The sequence below is a fragment of the Notamacropus eugenii genome, chromosome 2 (genome assembly GCF_028372415.1).
Source record: "Notamacropus eugenii isolate mMacEug1 chromosome 2, mMacEug1.pri_v2, whole genome shotgun sequence".
Classification (NCBI taxonomy): domain Eukaryota; kingdom Metazoa; phylum Chordata; class Mammalia; order Diprotodontia; family Macropodidae; genus Notamacropus; species Notamacropus eugenii.
The window spans coordinates 10,507,969-10,535,120 of NC_092873.1; the positions used below are offsets into that span (position 1 = coordinate 10,507,969).

A 27,152-nucleotide genomic window follows, 5' to 3' on the forward strand; every position below is an offset into this window, starting at 1 on the left:
TTAACCAGTGAGAAATTACAGATTTTATGCATACATACATTACTTTTCCTTTGATCTAATTTCTTCTGTAGTTTTTTCTTATTTTCAAAATCAGTTCGATAAAATGATGCAACTTGTGAAACTACTGTCATGGACTGATATCACAAAGAATCAGCAAGTTCTTCTTGAAGCTTTCTTACTGTAACCTGAGTGAAATATTTCCAAATTATTTCTGTTCATGATTCCATGACATGATATTAGCTCATAAAAAAACGAATACACTTTTAAAATGAACAGAAATTAATATTTTCTCATTCAACTTAACTTCATTTATATATTCATAATTACCATAGATTTAGAGCTAGAGATATCTTAAGGACTATTTAATACAAGCACCTCATTTTGCCAACATGAAAACTGAAGGCCAAAAAAGTTAATTGAATTACTCACGGTCCTAAAGGCAGTCATTGAGAGAGAAAAGGATTGGAACTTGGCTCCTGAGACTACAAAGCTCAATTAACTATACAACTTCACCTCCACTCAGCATGGATCAAATGCTGTCTTCTTCTTGCTCAGTGTACTCCCCATTAAGCAATGCATTCAACCTGATTTCCCCATTACCTCTTTCAGAGAAAAATTAAAAGACCTCCAAAGTTACCTAGGGACTAAACCCTTTTATCTGAAATTGACATGGAAGGGGATGTAATGGAGTGGGTATAATCAATAGTTTTTATATTTGATAGAAACATTAGGGGTTTCCCCTTCCCTTTTTCAGAAACGTGAACTACTTTCTTTCTCTGCTCCTGCCTTTACAATGAAGAAGACATGCATAAGAAAGGGATGAATTTTCGTTCCTCTCGGAGTTTCACCTGGAGAATGAACATAGGCGCTGATATCCTTATCAGGCTTAGTAAAAGGACTTGACAAGTATGTTTTAGTTTGCTCGCAGCCAAAACCGCAACATATATCGTTGTTAACTACCTTTCACATGTTCAACTCTCTTTGCCAAGCCTTCAAAGCAATTCTCTTATCCATTAGAATAGGAATTACACGTCTGGCTGTAGCCAATGGGCAGAGAAAATGGAAACAATAAAAATAGGGTAGTTTTCCACTTATGTATACACAGTATATTGCAAGGTCAGTGTTTCTACATACATAAGTATATTCATTCATATGCACATATCCATATGTCCAAATATGCACAGAAATACACAGTCACAAATGCATAGAGAGATATGCTACAAAATATCATCTTCACTTCACCATACAGCAAAGTATATGAATGCACCAATGAGTAAGAGAAAATGAAACCAAAAAATAAAAGGAACCAAATCTTTTTTATCTCTTATTAGATAATATTAAGTGCCTTGTAACACTAAATTTAAATAACGTCTAGTAAATTTTTGAAGGAAGGAGAAAGCAGAAAGATGGCAATAAAAACTTGTGAAAATAAAACTGACCTAATTAACTGAATTCATACAAGTAAACTGAATTGTAGTATGGAAGGACTGGATTCAAATTCATGACCATATATACTAAAAATAAAATTTAAAAATTTTTTTATGACGTGTTTCCCCATTGAATTGATGATGAATCAGAGAGAATGAGAACTGCTTGTAGATTGTAAGGGGCAATGCATATTCAACAAATAAAAGGCAATGATTCCAGAAACTGCAATTTTGGACACTGAGCAAGGATAGTTATTAAAACAATAAAAAATACTGAGATAAAAAAAAAATTAGTAGGGACGCCCAAACAATTAAAAAGTAAGATTAGTGAGGACACCTCAGGGGCTGAATCTGCAGTTGCAACAGTGAGGCCTCAGACCCCTTGGCCCACAGGCACCAAAGGTCAGTGACGGGGTTCAATCAGCAGGCCAGGAAGGGAGACGGCTTTCCCATAGCTCTGACAGCAGGCAGTGGCCACAGATCTTGCACAGCAGCCCCTATGGAAGCTCCCTTGTTGGAGCGTAAAAACCCCTGGGGCCATTGAAGAGCTGAGTCTTGCCTCTGCCCTGGGTGGAGGCCCTGGGCTAGCTGCTCTTTGCCTCACACTGAATGATGGCCCTGCCATCCAGCCTATCTGAAAATCAGCCCCAAGTGCTGACTTGGGAACTCGAGGCCAAGTGCCAGTGGAGAGGTATCTGCTAAGATTCTTGGCATAGAAATCCCTCTCTGCATCCAGACCAGGACACGCTTGATTGTGCCACTTTGGAGGAAGTGAAATCTCACAGATTCCCGGAGAATACCCTACTCTTGACAAAGGACCCAAAAGTCAAGTAACTGGTTGGGAAAATGCCCAAAAAAGGGAAAAAAAATAAGACTGTAGCAGGTTACTTTCTTGGTGAGCAGATATCTCCTCTCATACATTTGGATGAGGAAAAGCAATGCTTACCGTCAGATAAAGACGTAAAAGTCAAGGCTTCTGTATCCCAAACAACCAAAATAAATATTCAATGGGCTCAGGACATGGAAAAGCTCAAAAAGGAATATGAAAATCAAGTTAAAGAGGTGGAGGAAAACCTGGGAAGAGAGATGAGAGAGATGCAAGAAAAGCATGAAAAGCAGGCCAACACCTTGCTAAAGGAGACCCAAAAAAATGCTGAACAAAATAACACCTTCAAAAATAGCCTAAGTTAATTGGCAAAAGAGTTTCAAAACGTCAATGAGGTGAAGAACGCTTTAAAAAGCAGAATTACCTAAATGGAAAAGGAGGTCCAAAAGCTCACTGAAGAAAATAGTTCTTTAAAAATTAGAATGGAACAGATGGAGGCTAATGACTTTATAAGAAAACAAGGAATCACAAAACAAAACCAAAAGAATGAAAATATGGAAGATAATGTGAAATATCTCATGGGAAAAACAACTGACTTGGAAAAGAGATCCAGGGGAGACAATTTAAAAATTTTGGGATTACCTGAAAGCCATGATCATAAAAAGAGCCTAGACATCATCTCTCATGAAATTTTCAAGGAAAACTGCCCTGAGATTCCAGAACCAGAGGGCAAAATAAATATTGAAAGAATCCACGGATCACCACCTGAAAGAGATCCAAAAAGAGAAACTCCTAGGAACATTGTGGCCAAATTTCAGAGTTCCCAGGTCAAGGAGAAAATATTTCAAGCAGCTGGAAAGAAACAATTCAAGTACTGGGGAAATACAATCAGGATTACAGAAGATCTAGCAGCTTCTACATTAAGGGATCGAAGGTCATGGAATGTGATTATCCAGAAGTCAAAGAATCCAGGACTAAAACCAAGAATCACCTACCCAGCAAAACTGAGTATATTAGTTCAGGGGAAAAAATGGTCTTTCAATGAAATCGAGGACTTTCAAGTACACTTGATGAAAAGACCAGAGCTGAAAAAAAAATTTGACTTTCAAACACAAGAACGAAGAGAAGCATGATAAGGTAAACAGCAAAGAGAAGTCATATGGGAGTTACTAAAGTTGAAATGTTTACATTCCTACATGGAAAGACAATATTTATAGCTCTGCAAACTTTTCAGTATCTGAGTAGTTGGTAAGATTACACACCCACAGACACACACACACACACACACAGCACAGAGTAAATTGAAGAGGATGGGATCATATCTTTAAAAAAAATGGAATTAAGCGGTGAGAGAGAAATACATTGGGAGGAGAAAGGGAGAAATGGAATGGGGAAAATTATCTCTCATACAAGAGGCAAGCAAAAGACTTTTCAGTGGAGGGAAAAAGAGGGGAGGTGAGAGAAAAACATGAAGCTTACTCTCATCAATCCGACTAAAGGAAGGAATAAAATGCACACTCATTTTGGTATGAAAACTGATCTTCAACACAGGAAAGAGGGGGACAAGGAGATAAGCAGGGTGGGGGGGATGATGGAAGGGAGAGCATTGGGAGGAGGGAGCAATTTGAAGTCAACACTCTTGGGGAGGGACAGCATCCAAAGAGAGAATAGAAGCAATGGCGGGCAGGATAGGATGGAGGGAAATATAGTTAGTGTTACACAACACGACCATTATGGAAGTCATTTGCAAACTTACACAGACATGGCCTATATTGAATTGCTTGTTTCCCAAAGGGAATGGGTGAGGAGGGAGGGATGAAGAGAAGTTGGAAGTCAAAGTTTAGGAACAACTCTCAAGTATTGTTCTTACTACTAGGAAATAAGAAATACTACTAATGGGGTATAGCAAGTTATTTGGCCCTACAGTTCAAAAGAGAAGATCGGGACAAGGGAAGGGAGGGATGTTAGAAGAGAGGGCAGATCGGTAATAGGGGCAATTAGAGTGCTTGGTGTTTTGGGGTGGGGCAGGGGAGAAATGAGGAGAAAATTTGGAACCCAAAATTTTGTGAAAATGAATGTTAAAAGCTAAATAAATAAATTTTTTTTAAAAATCCCCCCAAAAGTAAATATGTACTGGTTGACTTTGCAGCTGCAAAAAACAAAAAATAATAAGCTTAGTAACAGAAAATATTAATGCTTAGTGCATAATTATATTCGTTTTAATAGAAATACTGTCCTAAATTTTAAAGGAAAGTAGAGACTAGTCATTGGAATTCCACTAAAAATATGATTCGTTCTTCAAAGTTTCTAAAATTAGTTCAAAGGAGTATGAATAAAAACTCGTCAGACTGATGAACATTTTAAAATTCTTATGAAAAGGGTAATGCTAATACTCACCAGTATCTCAAGGGAGATATGTGATTTTAATTGCTACATTATTCCTAGCAAAATTTTGTAGGATTCTTCAGAAGTTTTAGCATTTCCAATAATTTATTCCATTTCGTTAGGAAAATGGAATATTTGGAAAGGAATTAGAATAATCAATTTATCAATATCTATGCACAAGAGATTACACTATCTATACTAATGAAAAGAAAATTTCATTGACTATACAATTTCTTTAAGCAAAGTGAGTCATCTTATCTAAAAGATGATATTGACACTTTATTTTTTAATATTATTTTTATGCTTACATATTTTTATTTTTTTTATTTCTACATAAATATTTTCTTTATGAAAATTTATTTTTATTTCATAAAAATTTTAATTTTATATATTAAGTATTTACTTTTATTAACTTTATTACCTGTATTTTACTGTATTACATTTCATTACTATTATTAAATTCACACTTACTTGTGCATTCTTATGGTATTATTTTATCATTCTATTGTTTCTCGTTCTTCTTTCTTACATTTCAAAATTTTGACAATAATAGTTAATAATATTGGGTGCCTGCTGAAAATTCAAATGCTTAAATTATCTTCATCAAAACAATTTTGACTTTGATTTCAAAAAGTTAAATGTTTACCCAAGCTGAATATTTAAAACCCTACCTCGCTTTCAGCTTTCGCATTTTCATATGTACACATTTGCTCTCTTAAGTACATACATTCACTGGTCAACACTTTATTTCTCTATTCTACCGTAAGAACTTGATTTTCAGCGTCAGCACAAACTTTATTCAAGAGATCAATGAACAGTACCTGGGAATCACTCAAGAAATTTTCTTTAGTCATGGTTTTCTTTTGGGTGTCTTCAAGCTGTTGCTGAAACAACATATTTTCACTCTGGATTTCTGCTAATCTTTCTTGGATAGATTCCCATTTGATAACGTATTTGTTCAGTTTCCCCTTTTTCAGTTGATTTGTGTGTTGAAGTGCCTTTTCTTCTGTTGGGCAAGGTTTAATTCTCTCTGTATGCTTTTCAAATGAGTATCTTTTCCCTGAGGCAATCGTGCACCAGACAGCTCATGCTGTAAACTACTGGTTTTTCTTTCAGCTTTAGACAGCTCATGAGGAAGGACACCATTGTTCTCTCTTAAGCTAGGCGTGTCATGATAGCTTGTATTGTAAACAAAGCCACTCATCTCATTCTCCCTGAAAGGAATGTTCGTGGGCTAGTTTGATGGCTGACTTTGCTCATGATCGAGAACAGCAGAAATCACATGGGAACTACATGATGCAATTACCCTCTCTAGTCTGTCTCTGCTTTGCATTGTCCAATTTAAAGTTCAGCACTGCATTTTCAGTCGTCAGATCATGTACTTTTCCACTGCACTGGAATGTAATTTTTCTTAAGACTTCTTCATTCAGTTGTAATTCTTTTGAAGCTCCACAATCTTTTATTTTCAAACTTTTATATCTTCCATACAATGACATTCTTTTTCTTCATCCTTAATTATTACTGTGTCTAGTTCGAGTTTGAGGTTGGCAACTTCGTCGTGTAGGATTAGATTTTTATGCAACAGACATTTTTTTCTTTCTCATTGCCATTAGGAATCTAAATATAACAAACAGAAAAAATTATTACTCAAAAAAAATTATGTATTCTGATTTTCTTTAGTAATTCAAAATAAATGCTAAGATATCAAGAAGCAGAGTTTCCTCAGAAAAAATTAAATTAAGGGAGTTTCACCTATTTCACATTTCTGTCAGACTCAGTTTTCATAAAGAACAGGTCTTAAAAGTGCTTCATCAATCAGAAGATATGAAGTGAACGTCTAGTCCCACGAAGCTGCCTTTCAGCATATTTTATTTCCTTTGCTGTATCCATTCTATTCCAAACTGCTTAGTCAAAGCGCTACAATAAAAATAAAAATATTTAATATTTACACATTGCCTTTTTTATATATTAAATTATTTTTTTGTTTTCTGTGTTCTACAGTCACTTCCATATAGGTTAGATGTTTTCCCTTTCCTCCTCCTCCATCACCTCTCTCTACACACTCTCTCCCTGATTCTGTGTACAATCTTATATAGGTTCTACACGTACATTCCTATTAAACACATTTTCCTGTTTGTCACGTTGCAGAGAACAATTAAAATGAATGGGAGAAACCATAAAACAAAACGTAATCCAAAGGAAAATGGTCTGCTTCATTCTGTGATCCAGTTCAGTATTTCTGTCTCAGGATGTGCAAGGCGTTTTGCCTCTAAAGGCCATTCAGAATTTTTTAGGTACTTGCATGGCAATGAATTACTAAGTGTACCAGAAAAATTCGTGGCACACTGTGGTTTTTTCTGTGTACAGAGTTTTCCTGGTTCTGCTCGTATCACTAATCATCACTTCGAATAAATCCTTTCAGGCCTGTGTGAAGTCTTCATGCCACATTGCCTTTTAAGGTATTTTAGAAAGTTCTTCCAATATATTATCACGGCTAAAATTTGCAACACACTTATGAAGGAAATATTTATATTATTCTCCCCATTTTACACATCAGGATTTACGGTAGGACACATTACTGAATAACCTGCCCATTGTCACACTCAGTACGTAGTAGTAGCAGTGTTTCAAACCACATCTCTTCAAACTCCAAATCAAAGATGCTGTTGGAATAGCTAATTCCTCTTAGGAGCTGAAGACAAGCATTTGTCCTACGTTTAGAATCATTGTCTTGTTACAATTATATTATCTCCAGAACAATGAAGTGATAAGTCATAAATTTCTTAGTAGAAGTCCTCAGAAAATTCTCTTTGCTGATAGCTGTAACGTTTTCACAGCAACACTGATTTAAAACTTTTAGAAGTTGTTAAGTCAAAACCTCTCATTTTCGGGATGGAAAAAGTGAGATCTACAGTGCGGTCTCCTCGTGATGGTAACCTACCCTTCACCATCATATTTTAAAAGAATGATGAAAGCATTACTGAGGCCAAAGTGTAAAAAGTGCATATTGCACTCCTATCATAGTAAAACTGGTCCAGGATCATTGTTCCCCATTCAGGACTGGTGGAAAGAGTTATATCAAAAAGCTTATTAGCTCCATTCTGTGACATCCTTTCTGGGAGTCTAGCAGGAGGGTATGAGGAGGTTTCAGCTGAGTTAAAACCAGCACTCCAAGGCACCGTTAACCAAGGATTACTGGGGGCCACCAACACAAATGATTTCCTTCAAACAACTTTTGAAGAAAATATGAAAATGCAAAATTGTAAATTTAGAATTTGATGAATATGTATTACTATCATGGTGAGCAATATTGAATTAGAACGAATGTAGGAATTCAGGTCACAGATAAAGCCAGAGGTCAGGAATCTAAGAAAAGTTTTTCTGCGGCAAATATTTTTTTACTTCTCTTTCATGGAACATGAATGAGACAACAAAGTGAAATACAGCAAATTAATAATATGTGTGTGTGTGTATATACATATATATGTATATATATATGTATATATATTATATTATTATATTACATATTATATATTATTATATATTATTGCTCTATTTATATGTATTTGGTCTCTCTCTCTCTACATATATAAATAGTAACCCTTAATCTCTCTCGTGAAAAGTACAAAGAGATGAATCACTTAATCAAGGAATAAAAATGGTTTGTTTTGGAGGTGTCACTTTCTACCTCTTTGCATTCCTTTCTCCCACTAATTTAGGGGTTAATGACACTGATGATCTCCTCCTTTTCTCTGACCAGAAAAGGCAAAGGCATTACTGAAATCCAGGAATTTTTTGAGTTGAAGTAGAGTTGGGTCTCAGGAATGGCCATTGAATGAAAAAGGAAAAAGGAACAACCAAACTTAACAAACAGCGTGTGCGGATTTTGATAACCAGCCATGTCCCGACTTGTGTGCTGTAGACAGATGGACGGGACTGAGGATGACAAATATGTCCCAAAATGAAGAAGCACGATCCTGATTTTTAAAATACGGACTTAGGTTGGAAAGTGATCAAAGTGAATACCTCAGAAATCTCAGTGATTTGGGAAGAAGCTACTTCTTTTTCTTTCTGCTTCCAAGAGGATTATTCACAATTCCACCTTGTTCAACTCTGGCTTTCAGCTCCAGAAAAAAGTCTCTTTGAGATGAGCTCTTCTTCGTCCTGGGGACAACAATTTCAGAAAATTTTTAATCATCCTTTTTCCTTCCAAAGTCAGCAACAACATTTGACCTTCCACTGGAATATAGAATGTGAAAAAGCAAGGAAAATAGCTTTATAGATTCAAAGAAATGCAGGCTACCGAAAATGAAAAGCCAAAATATTATAGCACTTCAAAGATGGAAAGCAACCTCAGTCAGTAACCAAGGCAAGCCTTATCAATTCTTAGGGACCTAACTCTTACAAGCCTCAACCTGAAGTCTTCACAGGTGGGGTGGCCACCACGTCTCAAGTGAGCGCATTCTGTTTCAAGATGTTTCTGTTGGTTAACAATTTTTTCCTGACATTCACCCTAAAAATGTACATTTTGGAAACTCTGATCCATTGCTCCGAGCTCTGATCCTCAGTCTGAAGCACAGAATGCTTCATCTTTCTTCAAAATGACTGTCCTTCAAAATCCTGAAGACATAAGAATCAATATCTTTAGTTCCTTTAACAGATCTTCACAAGTCATGGACCCCCAGGGTCTTCCTGTTAGGCATCGTTCTTACTATTTATCATAATTCTGTGAGAGTCACAAATGAATTAATCAGGATAAGTAAATCTATTCACTTCAGAGTACACAGGGATTTTCACCTTGTCTGTTTTGAAAGCTATGCTTCTCTGAATAGGATGCAAAATTACACTAGCTTTTGGGTTCTCAGATAACAGTACTAACTCAGCTTCAGTTTAGAACTGACTAAGATTAACATCTTCTCAGACAAAATGCTGTCCAATTCTATTTCTTCCAATTTATGCATATGAAACTATTTTGTATTTAATTATATAATTTTGTATTCATTCTTACTGAATTTCATGTGATTAACAGGTTCCATCCAGTGCTCTGACTTATGAAGACTTTGCCTTTCCCCCATGTAGAAAGACTTGAATAATTTTACGTAAATCAATAAGAAAATAAGTAAAAGATAAAGATCCTAGAGAACAACGAACTATTCTGAAATAGTGAGGGATGTATACTAAAGTGTAATGTAAGAAAGAGCAAAACGGAATGATCTTGAAATTTCATTCGCCAAGAATTTTCAGGTAAGGAAATACTCTCTGCAAAAAGAGAGGATTTCTCTGGAACTTACATTCTTATGGAAGGTGAGGAGAGATCAGTGGTGTCAAATAGATTCCCCCAGGACTGAGTTTTGTGGAGAAATTCGGGCCAATTTCAGACCTCTGGCTCAGAGTCAGGTAAGATGAACTCTGTGTCAACATTTGAAACCAGATCTTTCTGGACTTGAGGCTTATTGTATTCATTACATCATGCTGATTCTGTATTGGGAGAAATACTTCACAAAGTATCAATTCCATTGTACTTTTCCATGGCCTTTTAGACTGTAATTTTACATTCAAACGCTACTATACAGGAATTTTTTTTTGTTTTATATTTATGTGTGCATATTTACAAATGATTGAACATAACTCATTTATTTAAGACATTGTTTATTTTATGTCTTGTTTAGGATGAGGTAGCTTGGTAAACTGCGTTGCCTGTTGTATTTCCCATTTACACGGAAAAACAATTTTATAACATTTGTTTTCAAAACTTTGTGTTCCAAGTTCTCTCCCTTCCTCCCTCCCCACCCACCTTTATTGAGAATTCAAGCAATTCAATATATGTTAGACATTTGAAGTCATACTAAATAGTTCCAAAATAATCATATTGTGAAAGAGTAGCTATATTTCCCTCCATCCAATCACACTTGCCATTTATTCTCGTCTCTCATTTCACCCTGTCCCTCCTTCAAAGTGTTTGCTTTGGATTACCCCCTCCCCCAAACTTCTCCCCTTTTGTCAATCCCCCCCTCTTATGCCCTTCCCCTTACTTTCCTGTACGGTAAGATAGATGTCCATACCCAAGAGAGTGTGGATGTTATTCCTTCCTTAAGCTAATTCTGATGATGGTAAGGTTGACTCTCTCACTCTCACCTCCCTCCTCTTCCCTTCCATCGTAAAAGCGTTCTCTTACCACTTTTGTGTGAGATAAATTACTCCATTCCACCTGTCCCTTTCTCCTCCTCCCGGTACATTCCTCTCTCAACTTTTATATTACATTTCAATACCATCCTTTGATATTCAGCTCACCCAGTGCCCGCCAGCTATCATAATGAGACAAGTCTCATGAGTTACAAATATTTTTCCATGTAGGAATGTTAACAGTTTCATTTTAATAAGTTATTTATGATATCTCTTTCCTACTTTCCTTTCCATGCTTTTCTTAAGTCTTGTATTTGCAAGATTCTTATTCTGTGGAGCTCTGTTTTACTCAAATATGTATTAAATTCCTCTGCATCATTGAATATAATTTTCCCCCACTCAATTTTGATAGGTAAGTAAGTCTCAGTTTTAATCCTTGCTACTTTGACCTCTAGAATATATTCCAACTTCTCTGACTTTTGTTAATACCCAGGCGCCCAATTCTTATGTTATCGGGATTGTTGTTCCACAATATTTGGATGATTTCTTTCTGGCTGCTTCCAATATTTTATCCTTGACCTGGGAACTCTGGAAGTTGGCTATGACATTCTGGGAGTTTTCCTTTTCATATCTCTTCCAGGAGATGATAGGTGCCTGCTTTCAATTTCTATTTTATCCTCTGTTTCTAGAATATCTAGAATATCAGTTCTCCTTTAGAACTTCTAGAAATATGGATGTAGAGACTCATTTTATATTATGTCTTTAAAGTAGTGGAAGAATTTTTCAATTATCCCTCCTGCATCTATTTTTCCAGGTCAGATGCCTTTTCAGTTAGATATTTCAGATTATATTCTGTTTTATATTCTTTTGGTTTTGCTTAGTAATTTCTTGATTTCTGATACACTCGTTAGCTTCGATTTGCTCCATTCTAATTTTAAGGAATCACTTATTCAACGAACTCTTGAATTTCCTTTCAAATTTGGATGATTCTGCTTTTTAAGGCATTCTTCTCCTCATTGATTTTTTCCACCTCTTTTGACATTTCGTCTAGTCCATTTCTTTTTAACACGTTATTTCCTTCAAGATGCTTTTGGTCTCGTTTAAGAAATTTTTGACTCCTATTTTGCGTATGATTCTTTTTGCCTTACTTTCCTTTCTCTTCCCAGTTTCCCTCTATTTCTCTTATGTGATTTTCAAAATCCTTTCTGAGCTCTTCTATGACCTGAGACCAATTTATACTTGTGTGATATAAAAATCGTATCCCTTTCTTATGATTAAAGAGACTATAATACTCACCTCCCTATTTCCAGGAAACCCATAAGTATTCTTAACAAAAAGAGATGGAAATAGTGACTTTTAAATTCCATTTTCCCTGATTCAAATGATTTGCTACTGTTCTCAGTTCAAGGTCCAGAATTCTGAGAAAGCATTGAAGTTTCTGTTGAGTTCCACTTTTTTACATCATCATTCTTTTTTCCTTAACTGATGTCTAATATTTTCAAATAGCATTTCTGCAGTCACTTGCTTCATTTCCTCTTGTTTCAGAATAAACCTAGGTAAAAATTGCCTTTTTTCAATGACAGTTCAGTGGAAGGAAGTAATAAATGCCATTTGAATATACTCATCTGGATGTCTAAAGGAAAAAGAACGTTCATTTCAGGGGAACTAAATCCATGTAGGGAACTCATTGTCAAGAAACTCCCTCTATTGATGCAGAGTGGTCCGTGCTCTGCCCTTTGAAGTTTACCTTTTTGAATTACCTGTGGCACTGAGAATTTATTGGTCTGCACAGGCCCACAAAGTCAGGACATGTCAGAAATTGATGGGGTGCTTGACTGGATGTGATTGGACTCCAATTCCAAAATCACATTTCTCTTCAAAGATAACATTTGTTCTTAGCCTCAAAACACTATTTCAGGCAGTTCCTCCCCAGTCCAAGGACACGGCCTGCCCCAGCAACAACTATTTTCTCATTTACTGATACCATAGCAAGCTCCAACTATAGAATTCATGAGTTTAAACAGCTGTATGCTGGCTGACCTGGTTGTGTACTTCATCATGACATTTACTACTCACTGACCAATCATATGTGTCTTAGACTTGCATATAAGTACACTACCTTTCATTTATCTTCTCCAGCAAGATATTCATGAGAGCAGGACGGTATTCCTTAGTCAGTCCTGCGGTCAGTGGTCAGTCCTGACCACTAGCTGACTTAGTGATGTTTCAGGCCTAAAATCATACCTCCATGGAGTGGCCCTTATTCGTTTCCAGACGAATGCTGGGTAAAATACCTCCACAGTAGCAAAACTACATGTTCCTTTAAGAGCCTATTTGGCCCATGTTTTACTATAGAAAATGCTCTAGAAACATTACCTGTACACAGATGAGGTTGCAGGTGCCCTAAGGACCCTTGCCTGCTGAAAAATGTAAATCTTTACTTTGAGTTCAAAAATGCTTGAGTCCTTGCATTCATTCGAAGGGAACTGCCGCTTGTACTATGATCTTGGGAACGGTCTCACTGCCCCCCCTTCTAGCCTTCATCAAAATCAGTGAGGAACACATTTTTTATCCAGGCTACTCGAGGCCATTATACTTCTATCAAAAATGGGTCATATTCTTATTTGTGTACAACTTCTTTTTTGTATTCAATGAAAAGAAATTCCATACATTCTATTTAGCTAGAACAACAGATTTTTTTCATTATTCCTGAGTTTTGGCACATTGGCATGACTGGAGAAAAGTGTAGAGGGGGACGTATATAAAATTCTACCCATTTTCCCATTATTATTGATTATTCAGAGTTGATTTTTTTTACTTCATTTTGAAAAATAAAACACAAATAATTCTGCTACAATTTTCAAATTTTACTAAAAATGCATCTCTTCCTGATATCCCTAGAGTACAAATGAAAAAGTAAGGCTCAAAAATAATACTGCTTTAATGACGTAGTCCTTTTGCCCTTCTAACCTGAAATCCTCTGTCACCTTTCTTCAACAGTAAGAAAAATGCTTCCAAGGCTTTATTTAAAATCTCGAGTCTCATACCTGAGGCAACGGAGTTCTCTGTTCCATTCTGCTTTTTGGTGCTTGAACCCAGATATCCTTTGCCCTGTTTCTGGTAATTCCATGAATCTTGGTTTATAAACTCTTAACTTTTCTGGTGAGTAGTGGGCAATTCCTTTTTCACGTTGTATTGATCAGTCCTATCCAAGAACAGCATCCTCAAGTTTCACAAGTTTAATAAGATGTATACAGACAAAAACACAAAATGAAAGTACGAGTATTTTAAAATCTGCAAGACAGTAGCAGTATTCCCAGAACTGAAATACTCTTGCAATGGCAAAATAATATTCACGCATAAATCCGGAGAATATATCAAAATATTACTTTGTCAAAAAAATCACATTGCATATCAGAATAACCTATTTGTCTATGAGCATTGAAGAAAATGAAAAAAGATCCCTGAGGGATAAATTACTTAACAGAAAAAAACATGAAAGCTCAGAATTCTTCACAGTATGAGAAAAATATGTGTGGAAAGAAAATATTCTGATGTGTACTCTGGATGGGACAAATAAGATTAATATAATAGATGATATACCTAATATCTATATATTTCAAATATACTGAATGATTTTATAAGTATCATAAATGCGTTTTATTTTACAAAGTTGTGTGGAAACACAGCTTCTCCTTTAGAGATGTATAATACCAAAAACCATGCAAGATTCATATGGTAATATCAATCTTCATTTATTCATTGGCCAGACTTCTAGTACCTTGAAACAAATATAGCTGAAACAGCAAAGCGAAAAATTCTTCAGAGTATTAAGCAAAAGAGCTGCCCCTTTGCTCTTCAGAGAGGCATGGAGCCAAATTGTTACCTAACCCAGAGGTAGTAACGTGTGTTATGTCAAGTTACAGACTCAACAGATTTGAATATTTGGTTTCCCTTGGTAACTTTCAATTCTTCATGTATTTCAGTGTTTAGCAAAACTGAGGCAACAAGAAAAACTCGGTTGCTAGATGGAGCCACACTGATTGTAGCAGGAAGTGAAGCTGACGGTAAGAGAAATGATAAGCTGAAACATTCAAAACAAAAGAAGAAGCTGTGCACAGAGAAGTCAAAGGACATGTTAATACTGACACAATTGGTATGTGTATAAGGCAGAATCTGAAGCTAGCTGTTCCTGGTATGGTGTCCAGGACACTGTACTATATGTCATGTTGACAGAAGAATTACAAAAATTAGGCAGAACACTGACAAGATTGTTGACATTTTGGGCCATTTTATGGAAGATTTCAGTAATTTAACCATTGTTTTCATGAAAGAGATCACTGCCTGACATCTTGATACTTGAAGTCAAGTCAATCTCTTCAATGGTTCTCCTTTCACCAACCAAGCAAATAAAATTAATGCACCTTACCCTACCAAGAAATATTAATAACACACATTATATAATACAACAGTTAGAGGCTTACAAGATACATCCTCCAAAAAAAAAATGCTGTGAAGTATGATATTTTCTTGATTAAGAAATTGAAGCTTCAAGGTTAAATGACTTGGCAACAGACAAAATCTAGGCCCTCGGGTAATTTATAATCCCCTAAGTTTCCATATTTAATTCTCACTGCTAAATAATGTCCAGAAAAACTCGATTTTTCCCTGTCACTTTTCTGCCTTTTTACTCAGTTTCCATAGTTCAAAGGTTCATTTCACCTCCGTATACTCCCAGGATCTATAGCTACTGAATTCATACCTATCCTTTAAAACTCAACTCACATGCTACCTTCACACAGAGGTTATTTTTTCTTGAAAGTTAGTGTTCTTTCCCCCACTGAAACTCGCAGAGCATTATGACTGTGCTTCTCATGCATATGTGTATATACACAAATATACATTTGTATGAATATATATATATAAATACATATATAGGACATGTGTACACATATATCTACTTATGTACACATGCACTTATATTTATATGAATATACATATCGGTATTCGAGTTACTTAGGTAGGGTATAGCCCCTATTAGATTGCATATTCAGTGAGATAACTTATACAAACTTTGTCTATTTAGCACAAAATAGGTACTTAATACTTCTTTTTGAACTGACACAAGTAGAAGATGGCTGAAAAATTTATGACCCTGCAATCAACACAATCCCTTTTGCCTTGGCCAAGGCCTTTCAGTGATTGGCTTGCCTCTATTTTGCTGTGAATGAATGGGATAGGATTGCAGTAGTATCTTCTTGTATACACGCACATCCTTGATTTCTGTTTAGTAGTTATTATGTTTCGAAATTTTAAACTGTACTTACCTTTGCAATCGACACTAAGCTGTTCAATCAATAACAAAATATTCTTACACTTTAAGGGAGATAAATCTTCATCCTTTATCTTTGTCTCAGAGGACTAAGTGAGGTCATCCCAGTCATTTGCACAGCACTTTGTCCTGTAAAATAGGTAACAGTAGGGGAAAATTCAAAAAAAATCAGAAAACTTTAAAAAGATAACAGTGGCTAACATTTCTCTCACACATGAAGGTTTTCATAACACTTTATATACATTATCTTGTGGCATCCTCACAGCCATTTTGTGAGACAAGCATTACTCAAACTCATTTCTCAGTTGTTAGGTGGCTTGTCCAGCACCACAGAGTTAGCTAGGATTCCAAGGACGGATTTTAATGTGAGTAGAAGATAAGGTAGTTCAAAGTTTAATCTAAATTCTTGATGATGAACCTTTTAACTTTCAATGTGCATTACAAATCTAAAATGCAAATAACAGTTTATAGAGTTTATGTATTCTCATTTCAGATATTATAACATGACCTTTATACTAGGCTCGAAAAGTGAAAATAAAGGACAATGACGTATGAAGGTGATATAAACACCAAACTATCCAATATATGTTTAATTTCTGGGTTTTTAAAATTTCTCCTATCTTCATTGAATTTGGCATCCTTTCAGGTTATTTTTATGTAGTGTCTCCCCTCATTTTCCCCGTCTAAATATTAGAGTTATTTACAGTCACACCTCAAATCCATTTATCTGACTGTGACCCTAAAACTCTACTCAAACTGCTTACCCCAAGGTTGCCAATGGTATCTTCACTGCTAAATCCGATTGCACTTTTTGAAGTCTTTCTCTTTCATCATCTGACCTAGCACCACAGCCTTGGTAATGAGGTTGACACAGGCACTGACTGACCTAACTCAGTGTTTGGGAGGGTCCGAAGAATATTATGGGAGAGAAACGGTATTATACTCTTGTACGCCTCTGAAACCTGGACACTATAGCAGGTCCATGCGGGGAAAGGAATCTCTTCTATTTGAATGGTATTAGGATGATTCTGAAGATTATCTAGAAGGCCAAAGAACCAGACTGAGGTCTTTTCTAGATATTGAACTTTCAGGCCTTCAAACTCTCCAACTCTGATGGGCTGGTTATATGGTTGGAATGAAAAACTTACGCTTGCAAAAAAGACTCTTTTATGAAGAACTCACCAAGGGCAAGCATTCACACGGTGGTTAGAAGAAGCAATGCAAGGACATTCTCATGGTCTCTCTTAAGAACTCTGGAATTCATTATGTGACATCGGAGACACTGGCACAGGACTGCTCATCATGGGGTGCCCACATCACAAAAGTTGTTGTGCTCTGTGAACAAATCTGAATTGAGATAGCTCAAAGGAAACACAGGATACCCAAATTTGTTCACAAATACTCACAAGGACCATTTATGCCTAAAGTGAGGTAGACCATTGCCTATCGGAACCGGTATCATCAGCCACAGTCAGACACACTGAATCTGGACTCAAGCACAAGGACATACATACTGGAAGCATTTTCAGGTTGAGGAAGGATACACTGGAATTGTTATTGGCAACTGGAAGATGGGTTTAATTTCCAGGAGAGAGGGATAGCTTATGCTACTGGATGTGATCAAAGTTGGTCCGTATGTGTACATTCTTGTGGGGATCAATCAAATCCTGGCAATAAGGTGATGATTGTTTTTGTTGAGAAACGAATAAAAAAGTCTCTAGGTAGCTCAGACCAGATGGGGAAAGACACTCGGGTTCAATCTGTATCAGTTTTAGGGAACCTGGGCTAGAGTCTAGACCAATGAATTCAGGGATCCCTGGGATAATTGAACATTTACATATAATCATTTTCATTTCTATTTAACATTTGTTCAGTATTTCCCTTTCTGAAAATTTCAGGGAAAAAAAATGGCTGTTAGGTCAAAGTTTGGTAAACCTTGGGATGGATTACATTATCATATATGTAGTAGTAGGTACTCTGTAACATGAATTGATAGGGTTTTTATTTAGTATGCCTTTAAAAGAAACCAATAAATCAATTTATTGGGAAATGATTATCAGGGAGATGAGCAAAATCCAGGAAAGCTTCCCGGACTTTACACCTGTGGAAGTTTCTGAAGGAAGACAGAGATTTCAACGGATGGCCTGAATGGATACAGAGCAGGACAAAATACAGAGTAACTGAGAGAGCAGTTTGGCTTAAAAATGAGAGTGAAGACGAGCAGGATGAATTAAGACTGGTCAGAGTCCTACTGTCAAGGGTCCTAGAAGGCAGAGCTCCTTCATCTCCTGAACATTTGCTGGAAGGTGTGTTTTTCTGCTGGGCATTGGAAATATTTTTTTAACTTTGTGCATTATCCTATGCACACCACTTTTGAATATCCTTAGACTACATATCAAGATAGCAACATGCCAAGAAAAGGAGGCAAAAGGTGCAAAGAAGGGTGAGAGCAAAAAGCATGATCTATTCTTGAATAAATGAATTTAGGGAGGGAAAACATATGTCTGGGTAAAAGTCAGTAATAAGAACTCCCAGAACAGACTGAGGCCTTCATACCCTCCCTCATACTTTATGAAAGTAAGGGAATTCTTTGTTTCTTTTTCTTCCTGATTCCAATGAACTCATTTCCTACTATCTATATTTCTGACTTCCTATTGCCTACATTTTTCTTCAGTCACTGTTTGCTGTCATCAGCCTATGGAATCTCTTGTCCAAAGTTACAAGAGTGTGAACATTAACAGCCTTTCGAAAGCAGATACATAAGATTGTTTTTTAAAGATGAAGGTTATTACTCATTTTCTTCAGTTTGTGTTTTATCTGATGGACACAGTGAATAAAGAACCAGAGGTTTCGGGATCAGGGGATGAGAGAGACCAGGGAGTAAGCATCAGAGTGAAGACTTGAATTCAGGTCCTCTGCTTCTACAGCCAAGGAAACGTTTCTCCAATGGACCACACTTCATTCCTGTCTACTTAGTTAACATTGAAAAAAAAATTGGTTTACTCATTTGTATTAACGAATATAATCTCTACACTTGACACCGAGTTCCCAATGGTGTCATGGGTTTGTGAGTTAAGGATTTGTTCAGAATCAACATCGAAAAGTTCAAGAGCAATCTGATAAGCTCAAGTATTATTTCCTTAGTGTCTCTGCCTCAGCTTACCTGTATAATTTGTTTGACAATAATTGTCTCATTTTTAAATCTTCAGAAGAAAGCTGGGTATGTTTCTCTCTCTCTCTCCCTCAGTACCGTCTTGATATGAGTTTGTCATTCCTGAGAGTTTGGATTCCAGATCTCTTATTGGTTGCTCCATGTGGTTCCTGAGATAAGCATTCTTATTTTCTAGTTTATAATTATAAATATTTATAATTTATTTTCTCTTCATTGTTCTAACTTGTCTGTCTCTGTTGAGTCTAAAGCAAACGGAAAACAAAGAATGAAATTAAGGAGAAACTGCCCAGTTGTATCGTGGAAATTAACAGATGTCTACTTCTTAGCTTTCATTTTAATTTCAGTCAGGGATTCAGAGACCGATTCTGAATTTCTAAAAATAGATTCGAACTTTGAAAGTACTGATCATAAAGTTCATCTGAATTGAATTTTAGCTAAAAGCAACAACAGCCCTATTTCTACAGGAAGTTAGTCATTAGTTTGCACTTTGGTACTTACTCTGGTGCTAGTATTAGGATCATTACAAAAAACATGTATAATTCCAAAAGTTGTCTTCAACTCCAGAATCTCTCAGAATGTTTAATGTGGGCGTAGAACCGGGAAAAATATCCTAAAATTTCATTTACATTGAAATATTTCACAATCAGAGTGGTGGTAAATGAAGTTACCTGTAGGAATGTATGGAGTTTCTTTGGTTTTTCATCAATTTCCAGCCATGCTCGTTCATCAAGATCATGTTTCTATTCTGTGCCATTTAGCTGCATTTTAGCATAGGAATTTCCACATGATGTCTAATAGTAACGACGTCTTCTTCCAGGTGTTTGCTGTCTGCTTCCAACTGGTCACATTTCTTTTGCAAGATTGTCATGAAAAAAACCTCGTCTTGAAGATTTTGATTTATTGATCCCAAGTGTTTTTAAAATGAAAATGCTGCTTCCAATTGTTGTGTAAGGTATTTAATCTGTATAAAATAACATTATCAAATTACACCAGTTCAATTTAGGTCTTTCAAACTAAAGACTAATTTTAAACTGATAACATTAAATTATTTGGAATTCAGTTGTAATTAAATGCATCATTCTCTACGTATTATAGCTACAAATTGTATTTCTTGAAATGATTATTGAGGTAAAGTGACAAATCAAAAACAAAATTAAGACTGAAATGACAAACCAAGAATTTCTTTGATTCATTCTGATACTCTGTGCAATCCACATTTTGCACTTGATCCCATATTGTCTTCTGTGATCTCTCATTTTCTCATGCATCTTTTTTTCAGCCCTTAATACAGTGAGCAGATATCAAAGAAATTCATATTCGAAGGAGATTAATAAATTCTTCCTCAAGTATGCCAGGTCTAAGGCAGCAAGACATCTCAAAAGGAATTTGGAAAGACATGAAATTTCCTTTCTCATTCTAATGAGAACACTGATTCTATGTTCAGAAACTTCAGTGAGAAAGTAATTACATTTATAGCCATTTGAAGGCCACATGGTAGGATTTTGGGTTACAGAGCCAGGGAAAACCAGAGAGGTCTTTCTCAACACTCAGGTGACAGTACCCAGGGACAGCACATCGTTTCTCAGAGCTTCTGTTGTCAAATGGCCCTCTTCCTGCTCCCCATGTGCTTTAAGAGAATAAACCAACAAGCTAAACAGGACTCGATCATTATTCCTTCAGACCCAGGGGTTAGAGGACAGACTGAAATAAGTGATCAATAAAAAAATATGCCACCACTGCCTTCCAGAGGACCAATCCTCAATAAATGTTAAGAAGTTAATTCTTTATGGTAAATATTGATGAGAACTGCAAGACAGAAGATATCATCTATCAACATTGATGAGAGTTAAGATATGTTTCCAAGGAGTCACTTGACATAGAAAAAAAGAGTATTACTATTAGTTAGCATTTAAATACCACTTTAAGCATTATCAGTGGGAACACATTTGAACACTTGTTTTTCAAAACCTCTCTAGGAGTTTCCCCCAACTCCTGCTGGGAGTTGGGAAAATGTCTCAATATTACCAAACACTAGAATCCTTACAAATTAAGAAATCGTTCAAGATGATTTAGTCAACTTATTGTTCCTCAAGTTCGGGAAAATCTTTGCTTCCCTAAAACAGAAGACTTGAGGCTTATTGTATTCATTACATCATGCTGATTCTGTATTGGGAGAAATACTTCACAAAGTACCAATTCCATTGTACTTTTCCATGGCCTTTTAGACTGTAATTTTACATTCAAATGATACTAGACGGGAATTTTTTTGTTTGTTTTATATTTATGTGTACTTATTTACAAATGATTGAACATAACTTATTTATTTAAGACATTATTTATTTTATGTCTTGTTTAGGATGAAATAGCTTGGTAAACTGCATTGCCTGTTGTATTTCCCATTTCCATGTAAAAACAATTTTATAACATTTGTTTTCAAAACTTTGAGTTCCAAGTTCTCTCCCTTCCTCCCTCCCCACCCACCTTTATTGAGAATTCAAGCAATTCAATATATGTTATACATTTGAAGTCATACAAAATACTTCCAAAATAATCATATTGTGAAAGAATAACTATATTTGCCTCCATCCAATCACACTTCCCATTTATTCTCGTCTCTCATTTCACCCTGTTCCTCCTTCAAAGTGTTTGCTTTGGATTACCCCCTCCCCCAAACTTCTTCCCTTCTGTCAATCCCCCCCTCTTATGCCCTTCCCCTTACTTTCCTGTACGGTAAGATAGATGTCCATACCCAAGAGAGTGTGGATGTTATTCCTTCCTTAAGCTAATTCTGATGATGGTAAGGTTGACTCTCTCACTCTCACCTCCCTCCTCTTCCCGTCCACTGTAAAAGCGTTCTCTTACCACTTTTGTGTGAGATAAATTGCTCCCTTCCACCTGTCCCTTGTTCCTTTCTCCTCCTCCCGGTACATTCCTCTTTCAACTTTTATATTACTTTTCAATACCATCCTTTGATATTCAACTCACCCAGTGCCCGCCAACTATCATAATGAGAAAAGTCTCATGAGTTACAAATTTTTTTCCATATAGTAATGTTAACAGTTTCATTTTAATAAGTTATTTATGATATCTCTTTCCTACTTTCCTTTCCATGCTTTTCTTAAGTCTTGTATTTGTAAGATTCTTTTTCTGTTGAGCTCTGTTTTACTCAAATATGTATTAAATTCCTCTGCATCATTGAATATAATTTTCCCCCACTCAGTTTTGATAGGTAAGTAAGTCTCAGTTTTAATCCTTGCTACTTTGACCTCTAGAATATATTCCAAGTTCTCTGACTTTTATATTGCCCAAGCGCCCAATTCTTGTGGTATTGGGATTGTTGTTCCACAATATTTGCATGATTTCTTTTTGGCTGCTTTTTATCCTTGACCTGGGACCTCTGGAACTTGGCTATGGCATTCTGGGAGGTTTCCTTTTCGTATCTCTTCCGGGAGATGATAGGTGCCTGCTTTCAATTTCTATTTTATCCTCTGTTTCTAGAATATCTAGAATATCAGTTCTCCTTTAGAACTTTTAGAAATATGATGTAGAGACTCTTGTTATATCATGTCTTTGAAGTAGTCGAAGATTTTTTCAATTATTCCTCCTGCATCTATTTTCCAGGTCAGATGTTTTTCGGTTAGATATTTCAGATTATTTTGTGTTTTATATTCTTTTGGTTTTGCTTCGTCATTTCTTCATTTCTGATACACTCTTTATCTTCTGTTTGCTCCATTCTAATTTTAAGGACTCACTTACTCAACGAACTTTCGAGTTTCCTTTAAAATTTGGATGATTCTGCTTTTTAAGGCATTCTTCTCCTCATTGATTTTTTCCACCTCTTTTGCCCTTTGGTCTAGTCCACTTTTTTAACACGTTATTTCCTTCAAGATATTTTTGGTCTCGTTTATGAACTTGTTGACTCCTATTTTGCCTATGATTTTTTTTGCCTTACTCTCTTTTCTCTTCCAAATTTCCCTCTATTTCTCTTATGTGATTTTCAAAATCCTTTCTGAGCTCTTCTATGACCTGGGACCAATTTAGATTTATGTGATATAAAAATCATAGCCCTTTCTTAAGATTAAAAAGACTATAATACTCACCTCCCTATTCCAGGCAACCCATACATATTCTTAACAAAAAGAGATGGAAATCGTGTCTTTTAAATTTCATTTTCCCTGATTCAAATGATTTGCTACTGTTCTCAGTTCAAGGTCCAGAATTCTGAGAAAGCATTGAAGTTTCTGTTGAGCTCCACTTTTTTACATCATCATTCTTTTTTCCTTAACTGATGTCTAATATTTTCAAATAGCATTTCTGCAGTCACTTGCTTCATTTCCTCTTGTTTCAGAGTAAACCTAGGTGAAAATTGCCTTTTTTCAATGACAGTTCAGTGGAAGGAAGTAATAAATGCCATTTGAATATACTCATCTGGATGTCTAAAAGAAAAAGAATGTTCATTTCAGCTGAACTAAATCCATGTAGGGAACTCATTGTCAAGAAACTCCCTCTATTGATGCAGAGTGGTCCGTGCTCTACCCCTTGAAGCTTACCTTTTCGTATTACCTGTGGCACTGAGAATTTGTTGGCCTGCACAGGCCCACAAAGTCAGGACATGTTAGAAATTGATGGGGTGCTTGGGTGCATGTGATTGGACTCCTATTCTAAAATCACATTTCTCTTCAAAGATAACATTTGTTCTTAGCCTCAAAACCCTATCTCAGGCAGTTTCCCCCCAGGCCAAGAACACAGCCTGCCCCAGCAACCACTATTTTCTCATTTACTGATACAGTAGCAAGTTCCAACTAGAGAATTCATGAGTTTAAACAGCTGTATGCTGGCTGACCTGTTTGTGTACTTGATCATAATGACATTCACTACTCACTGACCAATCATATGTATCTTAGACTTCGATATAAGTACACTCCCTTTCATTTATCTCCTCCAACAAGATATTCATGAGATCAGGACGGTATTCTTTAGCCAGTCCTGTGGCCAGTGGTCAGTCCTGACCACTAGTTGACTTAGTGAGGTTTCAGGCCTAAAATCATACCTCCATGGAGTGGCACTTATTCGTTTCCAGACGCATGCTGGGTAAAATACCTCCCCAGTAGCAAAACTACATGTTCCTTTAAGAACTAACCATTCCCTAATCCCACCTTGAATCATCTAGTTAGCCTATTTGACACATGTTTTACTATAGAAAATGCTCTAGAAACATTACCTGTACACAGATAAGGTTGCAGGTGCCCTAAGGACCCTTGTCCGCTGAAAAAGGTAAATCTTTACTTTGAGTTCAGAAATGCTTGAGTCTTTGCATTCATTCGAAGTGAACTGCCCCTTGTACTATGATCTTGGCAAGGGTCTCACTGCCCCCCTTCTAGCCTTCATCAAAATCAGTGAGGAACCCATTTTTTATCCAGGCTACTTTAGGGCATTATAGTTCTATGAAAAATGGGTCATATTCTTATTTGTGTACAACTTCTTTTTTGTATTCAATGAAAAGGAATTCCATAAATTCTATATAGCTAGAACAACAGACTTTTTTCATTATTCCTGAGTTTTGATGCATTGGGATGACTCTGGAGAAATGTGTAGAAGGGCATGTACATAAAATTCTATCCATTTTCCCATCACTATTGATTATTCAGAGTTGACTTTTTTACTTCATTTTGAAAAATAAAACACAAATAATTGTGCTACCATTTTCAAATTTCACTGAAAATACATCTCTTCCTTACATCCCTAGAGTGCAAATGAATAAGTAAGGCTCAACAATAATACTGTTTTAATGACGTAGTCCTTTTGCCTTTCTAATCTCAAATCCCCTGTCACATTTCTTCAACAGTAAGAAAAATGCTTCCAAGGCTTTCTTTAAAATCGCGAGTTTCATACCTAAGGCCATGGAGTTCTCTGTTCCATTCTGCTTTTTGGTGTACGAACTCACATATCCTTTGTCCTGTTTCTGGCCATTCTTCCTGTAGTCCACGAATCTTGCTTTGTAAACTCTTAACTTTTCTGGTGAGTAGTGGGCAATGCCTTTTTTCACGTTGTAGTGATCAGTCCTATCCAGGAACAGCATCCTCAGGTTTCACAAGTTTAATAAGATGTATACAGACAAAAACACAAAATAAAAATATGAGTATTTTAAAATCTGCAAGACAGTAGCAGTATTCCCAGAACTGAAATGCTCTTGCAATGGCAAAATAATATGAAAGCATAAATCCGGAGAATATAACAAAATATTACTTGGTCAAAAACTTCACATTGTGTATCAGAATAACCTATTTTTCTGTGAGCATTGAAGAAAATGATAAAAGATCACTAAGGGATAAATTACTTAATAGAAAAAAATATATGAAAACTCAGAATTCTTCACATTATGAGAAAAATATATGTGGAAAGTAAATATTCTGATGTGGACTCTGGATGGGACAAATAAGATTAATATAATGGATGCTATACCTAATATCTATATATTTCAAATATACTGAATGATTTTATAAGTATCATAAATGCGTTTTATTTTACAAAGTTCTGTGGAAACACGGCTTCTCCTTTAGAGATTTATAATAGCAAAAACCGTTCAAGATTCACATGGTAATATCAATCTTCTTTTATTCATTGGCCAGACTTCTAGTAACTTGAAACAAATATAGCTGAAACAGCAGAGGAAAGTGAAAAATTCTTTATAGTATTAAGCAAAATAGCTGCCCCTTTACTCTTCAGAGAGGTATGGAGCCAAATTGTTACCTAACCCAGAGGTAGTAACGTGTGTTATGTCAAGTTACAGATTCAACAGATTTGAATATTGGGTTTCCCTTGGTAACTTTCAATTCTTCGTATATTTCAGTGTTTAGCAAAACTGAGGCAACAAGACAAAACTCGCTTGCTAGATGGAGCCACACTGATTGTAGCAGGAAGTGAAGCTGACGGTAAGAGAAATGATAAGCTGAAAGATTCAAAACAAAGGAAGAAGCTGTGGCACAGAGAAGTCAAAAGGCATGTTAATACTCACACAATTGGTATGTGTATAAGGCAGAATCTGAACCTAGCCATTTCTGGTATGGTGTCCAGTACACTGTACTATATGTCATGTTGACAGAAGAATTACAAAAATTAGGCAGAACACTGACAAGATTGTTGACATTTTGTGCCGTTTTATGGAAGATTTTAGTAATTTAACCATTCTTTTCATGAAAGAGATCACTGCCTGATCTCTTGATACTTGAAGTCAAGTCAATCTCTTCAATGGTTCTCCTTTCACCAACCAAGCAAATAAAATTAATGCACCTTATCCTACCATGAAGTATTAATAACACACATTATATAATATAGCACTTAGAGGCTTACAAGATACATTCCACCCCCCAAAAAATCCTGTGAACTATGGTATTTTCTTGATTAAGAAACTGAAGCTCCAAGTTTAAGTGACTTGGCAACAGAAAAAATCTCGGCCCTCGGCAAATTTGTAATCCCCTAAGTTTCCATATTTAATTCTCACTGCTAAATACTGTCCAGAAAAACTCGATTTTTCGCTGTCACTTTTCTGCCTTTTTACTCAGTTTCCATCGTTTAAAGGTTCATTTCACCTCCCTATACTCCCATGATCTATAGCTATCCTTTAAAACTCAACTCACATGCTACCTTCACACACAGGTTATTTTTTCTTGAAAGTTAGTGTTCTTTCCCCCACTGAAGCTCACAGAGCATTATGACGGTGCATTTCATACATATGCGTATATATACAAATATGCATTTGTATGACTATTTATATATATAAATACATGTATATGTATTTATATACGTGTATATACATGTGTACACATATATCTACTTAGGTACACATGCACTTATATTTATATGAATATACATATCAGTATTCGAGTT

At 36.0% G+C, this 27,152-nt stretch overlaps 1 long non-coding RNA gene across 6 annotated transcripts; it reads right to left on the reverse strand.

Annotated features, from left to right (window-relative positions):
- Positions 1-25,814, reverse strand: LOC140524353 (uncharacterized). 6 transcript variants are annotated; one of them, XR_011973678.1, is made up of 10 exons: positions 23,366-23,632; positions 19,934-20,226; positions 19,257-19,507; positions 17,276-17,428; positions 16,089-16,222; positions 13,809-13,966; positions 8,665-8,802; positions 6,391-6,555; positions 5,460-6,255; positions 1-185 (listed from the first exon to the last, which is right to left on the reverse strand). It is a non-coding gene; the product is annotated as an uncharacterized lncRNA (long non-coding RNA). The 6 variants fall into 6 exon arrangements; XR_011973677.1 differs by lacking the exons at positions 1-185; positions 23,366-23,632 and adding an exon at positions 25,158-25,814 and having other exon boundaries at positions 5,065-6,255; XR_011973682.1 differs by lacking the exon at positions 1-185 and having other exon boundaries at positions 5,065-6,255; positions 16,137-16,222; positions 23,366-23,633.
- Positions 25,815-27,152: the final 1,338 nt, after the last annotated feature.